The sequence below is a fragment of the Struthio camelus genome, chromosome 28 (genome assembly GCF_040807025.1).
Source record: "Struthio camelus isolate bStrCam1 chromosome 28, bStrCam1.hap1, whole genome shotgun sequence".
Taxonomy (NCBI): Eukaryota; Metazoa; Chordata; class Aves; order Struthioniformes; family Struthionidae; genus Struthio; species Struthio camelus.
Window position 1 is genome coordinate 5,728,244 of NC_090969.1, and position 6,708 is coordinate 5,734,951.

A 6,708-nucleotide genomic window follows, 5' to 3' on the forward strand; every position below is an offset into this window, starting at 1 on the left:
CTGGGGACCCTGGGGACGGGGCTGGGGCCAGCCTTGCTCAAGGGGAGGAGGCTTCATGGCCAAGCTGGCAAGGCCAGATGGGAGCTGTGCTGCTCGGGGCTTGGTGAGGAGTATGAGGGGTGAGCGGAGGTGTTTGCCTAGGGCTCATCGGGCAGCAAGTGAAGAAGCGGAGAAAGGAGAAGGTGCAGGAGATGTGCACTGGTGAGTGAGAGCAGCGCTGTGTCAGGCAGCCCTGGCAGGGAGGAGGGAGGAGGCTGGGAAGTGAGCTCCAGTTCACTGGCCTGCCCCAGGCGAGGAAGGCTCTGTGTCCGTATGTGGGGGAGAGCAGGGGGTATTTGGGGGGCATCTGGGGCTTGGCCAACCGGCAAGTGCCAGCTGATCCATTTGTCCTACCTGCTGCCTCCTCCCCATGGGAAGAGCTGAGTGGGGCTGGCCCTGCCTGGCGGGGGATTCCTGGGATCTCTGCAAAGGTGGGAGTCTGTTCTCAGCTCGGTGCCTTTCTCTCGCAGCCCTCCAGCCCCTGGAAAATGATGCTGAACCTTTAGTCCGTTGCCTGGTGTCACAGACCATCATAAACCTGAGGGTGCCAAGGAGAGTATCAAGATTCCACCTCGGAGCACTGTGTCCCTGGCTCCAGAGAGCATGGGTGAGGTGGCACCCTCCCGCCAGGAGGTGACTCCGTTTGAGCAGAGCTGACGCAGCTGTGCCAATGCCATGGTGCTGCACACCACGGACACACGCAAGTGTGCTGGAAGGTCTGGCTCATTGCTGGCATCTCCCGCCACCACAGGACAGCTCGACTCCTCAAGCACAGCCCCTGTTGTGCTACCACTTCATGGCTTTGTTGTACTTCCCGCAAAGATACAGCCCCGTTTCCTCAGCCAGAGTGAGTGTTCTTTTTTTAGGGAGCCAAAGGCAAGGGGCAAAAGTTGCTGCCTGCAAGAATCTGGCTTGTCCTGGGTGGGACGGGGTGTCCACTCGTTCCAATATCCCAGGCCAGCATAGAGCAGCCTGACACACTTTGGTTTTGCTGCAAAGCGTCAACTGCTCTACTGGCCTACAATAGCCAAGGGAAAGTGGGAGAAAAGCTTTGGCCTCCCCTGCCCTCTCCAGTCACCCCAGGGCAAGAGCAGGCCCCTGCTGTCTTCAGGGTTTGCATCTCAGGTGGAAGGGGAGAGCTGGGGTATGACATGCAGCTCTGTTTCTATCACCACTGCCTACCCTGCGCATGCTGGCCTCAAGGCCGAACCGTCCATGAACTCCAGAATCATTGCTGAGGATGTAACTGCCAAACCCATTAAAAGCAGCTAATAAAGATACACACCTAGCTCATGAGGCTACGAAGTAGACTGCAGGAGACAAGATGGGATGCACGTGGGTTGGGGTTGACCTCTGAGGAGATAAGGGACTGTGGGGAACAAGGACATGGCAACGAGCCTGGGCTGAAGGCCAAGACCAAGCAGAACGAGAGCGACACCAACCAGAAGGAGAGTAAAGAAGACTCAGTAAAGAGGATTGGGGGAGACCTTCCCTGGCAGGTGGGAAATAAAACTGTAAGGGGTCTAATTACGCCAGGATTTCTTTGTTCAGGGTCCCTCCCTGGAGGCACCCAGCTCCAGCAGTTACTATGCTGCAGCATCAGTTACATAAATCAAATTTTGCTGCTAGATGTGCGTGAGGCTCTGCTCCTCGGACACCTAGGGTCAAAGTGTTTCCACAGCACTTTGGCACCCCAGATGGGAGTGTAGCCAATCACCATTGGACCCTCTTGGCTCCAAACGTCCAAAATTAGAAAAGGAAAAGGAAAAAAGAAGACAAAAGGCAGTACAGTAAAGTTATGCAAAAAGCTAGCTGTCACTTGATGTCAGGATGATTGTCCATCTGACAATTAATGTGGGGGTTAACCCAAAGAAGGAGCCTTCGACTCTACGAAATTAGCTATGCTATGACGTATATTGGAAGATGAAAATCCTCACTGAATGGATTATTGGTATGTGTGGAATAACTGAGCACGGGACCGGCGATATCCAAGGAGGACAAATGGCACCCTGTGTAAAACTACTCTTGCTGCAGCAGATATAGGTGTCCCAAATAACTCCCCAGGAGCTACTGCTCCGCCTTACACTCCTCCGGTGGTGCCTCCTGAAGATCTGTCTATCTGTCCCTCTCCTTGCCTTACTCAGACTTCCCCTCCTCCCGTGGCAGGACTCCATCCTATGGTTTCTAATGTTTTACCTACTGCAGCAGCATTACAACCGAGTGCTGCGGGGGGAGCTAACCCCCCTCACGTGGTACTGCATGTATTCACTAGCCAGCCCTGGAGTCCGAGTGATTGAGCATTGTGGGCAAGCAAAATGGCCAGGTTGAGGGAGGATGCGGAAAGGAGCGCTCAGCTGTTTTCTAATATATATGCACTGGGTATAATCCAAACTGGCGGGACACCCAAGTACTCTTGAGAGAGTTGTTCTGACCAAACGAGCGAGATAAAATAGTTAATAAAGAGGCAAAGTTTGTACAACAGACTGGGGGAAACAGAAATCGTTAGCCAGCAAACGATCCAAATTGGGATTACAGTAACGCAGGGGACAGAGTCACTTGCCAGACAGGACTCCGGAACTTGGTAGAAGCTATTAGAGCATGTAGGAAATTAGGAGTGGATTGGACTAAAGTGCAGGAGCGTAGACAGAGCTTGGACAAAGAGGCCAGGGATTTTTGGGGACGACTAGGGCAAGCCTTGTTGAACTATGGGGGAATGACTTTCCAGAACTGGAATGATGCACTAGCCATTAGTGTATTTGTCCATCAGGCCACTCCGGAGAGCCCGAAATAGTTGAAGGAGCACATGCCAGGGTGGCAAGGCAAACTTCACAAAGGATTTCAAGTGTAGCAGTCTTGGTCTATGACGGGAGAGAGGAGAAACAGAAAGTGAAGCAAGCAAAGGAACGGAAAAAGGAAAAACAAGAAGAGGCTAATCTCTTAGCAGCAGCTTCAGGACGGAACTTGCAAATTAGAGGAAGGGGTAGAAGAAGAGACAGAGGAGGCCGAGGAAGGCTAGGACAATGCCAAGGGCAAGGACAAGAAGGAGACAGGAGAAGATGGGGAGACAGTGAGGGACCGGAATGTTATTTCTGTGGAAATGTAGGACGTAGGCAGAGAGAAGGTCCCCTCTGTCCAAGAAGGTCCCCAGGAGTAAGGAGCCCCCAGGGAAGCGGATCAGCTCGGGAGGGTGGACAGTATTCACAATGACTAGAGACAGGGGAATCCAAAAACTCTGAGGAGAGAGAAATGTTTAGCATATTGTGTACATCTTCGAGATGCTGTCTCTTAGGGAGATACCTGCTTTTTCAAGAGGTGCAGACAAACTTCCAAAAGAGCAGTACCATCTTCATGTTTGCTTAACAGAAGGATTATGCTAGTTAAGGCTGGCTTATCTCCTTCAGGGTTCTGCCTTCAATAACTAAAAATGCTAACATAACTTCTTGTTTGTCTTAATGCACTATTGGGAACGGGATTACAATCGAAAAAGAGGAATGCCTATACTTTGCGCTTAATGAATTAGTGCCTGGCTGCAAAAGCACAGCTGCATCTCAGTTCTTGAGTCTCCAAACCAAATCAGTGCAGAAAGGCTTTCTTAACAACCCAGCAACACCTTGGCGCCTTTTCAAGTGACTTGTGATTTGTGGCATAATGATAAAGCTTTTGCTTCTCTCTGTTTGGTTTTCTGAAACATTGATTTGTAATTTAACTCGATTGCCTTGTCTGATGTGTTTGTATGAGAACCCTTTGTCATTTTATAATCATAAATACTATTGCTGTAGATGCAAGCAATCACCCAAAGATTTGTATCCGTAACTTTCCTGGAATCCTGGGATGCAACTGGAATTACTCAGCTCCTATTACATCTCTACAGCAGCTGCAGTCCAATTCTACACTAAACCAGTACAAAAGAAAAATCAAAAGAACATCATTAGTGAGGAACTCTTTCTGAATGGTCACTAACAGCAACAGGAATTTTTAACCTTATGCTTCACCCGGTAGTGATATTGCTAGCATCAACATTGTTCTCTTTACTGCTCATAATCCTCTTACACCTCTGTGTGTGGTAGTTATTGCGAAAGACACAAGCCCTGCTGTTACATACTGAATTAATATATGCTGATCAGTAGACACTGAGGTCTATTTATACCACGAAGGCAAGAGGCAGCTGTACGGCCACTTTGTGAGGTGGATGGTTTGACTCTAGTTGGGGGGGAGGTGGGGGGGAAGGTGGCAGGACCTTCACCCTCCGCTTTCCCAAGTGATCGACCATGACCTCGGCACGTACAAACGACTAGTGGTAAAGTCACTAGCAAAAAGCCCGGGTGAGAAGTCCTCGCTGGGGAGCAAACGAGAAACTTCCTCCTAAAATTTAAAAGGTACGTGACTTCCAATATGACACACTGTGGCTAGATGACACCTGATTTGGCTAATGGTACAAATCATGGACGTAGTATAAATAGATGTCGCTCAGGACAGCCATTTGAACTCTCCTGAGGATGAAGCCTGCAGGCCTCAAGGCTGAACTGTCCAGGAACTCCAGAATCACTGCTAAGGCTGTGACATTGCCAATGTTGTAACTGCAAAACCAGTTACAACTAGCTGACAAAGATACAAAACTAGCTAATGAGGCTACAAAGTAAACTGCAGGAGACAAGATGAGATGCACGTGGGTTGGGGTTGACCTTGGAGAAGATAAGGGCCTGGGAGAAACAAGGACATGGCATCCAGCCTGGGCTGTAGGCCAGGAGCTGTCAGAAGGAGAGAGACACCAATGAGAAGGGGAGAGACCACCATCTCAGTAAAGAAGATTGGAGGAGACCTTCACTGGCAGGTGGGAAAATAAAACTGTAAGGGGTCTAATTACCCCAGAATTTCTTTGTTCGGCATCCTTCTCCAGAGGCAGCCAGCTCAAGCTGTTACTATGCTGTACAGTCATTTAAATAAATCATTATTTTTCCTGTTCTCCCTGCATGAGACTCTGCTCCTCAGAAACCTAGGGTCACACTGTTTCCATAACAAGATACAATTATGGAGGCTGGCTGCTCGTCTTGAAAAAGGGATACATTACTAAGAAACAGCCAGAAAAACAAATGGGGGATTTGTAAGAAAACTCCTGTTCTTTCCCTTGGCATAACCTTGATTAAAGTTAGCCTCAGTGCTTGGAGTAGCGAAGCCTGCAGGCCTAAGCTTGAACTTTAACCAAACCTGTGGGCTACTGTTGGCACAACAACTGCAGAACCAGCCAGAATCAGCCCTCCAACATACAGCACACAATGGACAGAGGTCACGGTTAACCTCCAGATAAGATACGGCACTGTGAAGCAGGAACACAGCAACCGTCCTGGGATGTAGGCACGAACCATTCACAAGGAAAGAGACCAGCAACTCAGGAAAGAAGACTGGAAGAGACTGTCACTGGCAGGCAGGGAAATAAGACTGGAAGGAGTATAATTAGCCCAGAATGTCTTTGTTCTGGGTCCCTCTTTGGAGGCACCCAGCTCGAGCTGAAACAAACGATCGTATGAGAGTCTGACTCTGACTCAGTGGTGAATGCCTGGGGTCCTTTATAACACACGCATCTCGGAAGGACTGCCATTGAGCTGCAAGGCTTGAGCTCCAGTTTGTGCCAGCTGAGTTTGCCAGGAGGAGATAGACATCCTCAGCATTGCTCCTGCACTCAGAGCGAACAGCTGGGATTCCTGAGAGGCAAAAGGATTCACTCTGGCTTTAGTGTAGGGTGAGGAGAGCTGGCCTGTCCATCTGTCTTGTTCCCAGCTGCCCTGTGCTCACACCTCTGAGGTGGAGGACAATTGCACCCAAGTTGCCCTAAAGAGGAATGACACTGCTGAGAGCAGAGGAATCCCCTTCCAAAGTGCAGATCAACACACTCACCAGCCTTTCTCCGAGCATCTGAGGTGGGTCTCAACGTTCCCCTTCTAGCCAGGAAGACATCGGGCTCATTTCAGCTGCCCACAACCTGCTGCCCAGCAGCATTTTCATGGCCTTAATACCTAGGTGGCTTCTCCATGACGTTCCTAGATGATGCAGAGATGCAATGGGAGACCTGTGGCCTTCTGGAGAGCAGCTTGCAGCCCAGCTTGGCTCATTCCAAGCCCTGACACTGCATTGCCCAGAGCCCCAGAAGTTAGAGAGAGGGACTTGGGCACCTCAGGGACACGGACAAAGCTGCATGGCAGGACCTGCAGTGGGTCTCAGTCACCCGCACACAAGCACCTAGTGACGTGAGAAGAGACAGAGGTGGTCCAAGGCATGTGCCAGTGCCTGCTTGCTCTGATGGAGCAACTGTGAGACCACATCCTTCTAGAGCATCAAGTGGGGGCCAGGTGCTCATCTGAAATGACCCTCAATGCCTACTACTACGAGAGCTCTCGCCACTTACTATGAAGCTGAGGCACATGCAGATCCCTACAGTGCAAACAGCTAATGGAATTCAGTGCAGACTCTTGCCTTAATGACCTGAAAAGAGGCTGGAAGGGGCCATGTTGAATGTCTAGGGTGTCCAGCACAACCACACGTTTCGAGCAGATACAGCGTGGGACCTACAGAAAAACCATGCCCTTTTGGAGTGGCTGCTGGGGAAGTGCCCAGGGCATCTCAGATTTCCTACCTGGGCCCAAACAACTTAATCCCACCTCTGCCTTTAGGCCA